We start from the raw sequence: 1,081 nt of genomic DNA on the forward strand, positions 1-1,081 counted from the left end.
AAATGAAAATTGAATTGAATTTAATAATCATTTTTTATCATGTTTATCTTCTATTATCCTCCTATTATCTGAGTACCTATTGCGAAAATTTAGAACTATGCGAATGCAATGAAATATCTATGAAAATATCAGTTCCTTAGTAATTAAAAAGTATTTTTTGCTTGCTTATTACACCAATGTTAATTAAGAAAAGTTCATTACCAAGACATTTTTATTCATTAATCAGATAAGAGTTACATAGGTATATGTAATTGTACAAATATTTCATTACAATGTACATACCTTCGATAGCTCAGTTGGTAGAGCGGTGGACTGTAGATGAAATTAGTAATAGCTGACATCCATAGGTCGCTGGTTCAAATCCGGCTCGAAGGATATTTTTACCAAAACACAGAATTATTATGTCCTCACATAATGTAACATGTTGCAATATTTTTTTTGTAATTTTAAACTTTGTTACATAGCTGTGAAATGAAGTTTTCTCACACAATAACCGAGCACTTCACGACCAAGCCACAAATGCAACAAACATTTTATTCAACTGCGGGAATATATTCTGCGCACAATGATTTGAAACCAACTCCAGGCCAGCTTCCCGCGAGGACCATTCATACTAAGAAAAAACAATGCTACTCTTTTTACACGGTGTAAAACTTTAAAGTAAAAAGTTTCTTTATGTTAAATATTATGTTCATATTATTGAAAGAAATGCTGTTTCTTATTTCTAGGTGAATAAAGTATTTTTGTAATTTAATAGTCTAAGAATACACATATACCTACACATGGAAGTAATCTCTTCGAATGCGTAAAAAAGTATTACTTTTCCTAAAAAAAAAAAAAATTTATTCATTGTCAATTAAAGAAAAGCAAACATTCAATTAAATATCTTTTAATAATATTTTAGTCAAAAATCAGTACTTACATTACTAATATTTTGACTTAAGTTCCATATCTGGCATAGTCGAAATATATACCAAAATGTATTTATTTATTGACTTTGTATTGAAACGAAGAAAATGTAAAATAATTAAAAAATCCAGAGAAACGGAACACAATATCATAAAACGTGCATAATAACTTA

The 1,081-nt window shown here is 28.1% G+C and overlaps 1 non-coding gene across 1 annotated transcript; it reads left to right on the plus strand.

The window, feature by feature from the left end:
• Positions 1-281: 281 nt before the first annotated feature.
• Positions 282-375, plus strand: Trnay-gua (transfer RNA tyrosine (anticodon GUA)). The gene is made up of 2 exons: positions 282-318; positions 340-375. It is a non-coding gene; the product is annotated as a tRNA-Tyr (tRNA).
• The last annotated feature ends 706 nt before the right edge of the window (positions 376-1,081 follow it).

This window comes from Vanessa tameamea, chromosome 8, assembly GCF_037043105.1.
Source record: "Vanessa tameamea isolate UH-Manoa-2023 chromosome 8, ilVanTame1 primary haplotype, whole genome shotgun sequence".
Lineage (NCBI taxonomy): Eukaryota > Metazoa > Arthropoda > Insecta > Lepidoptera > Nymphalidae > Vanessa > Vanessa tameamea.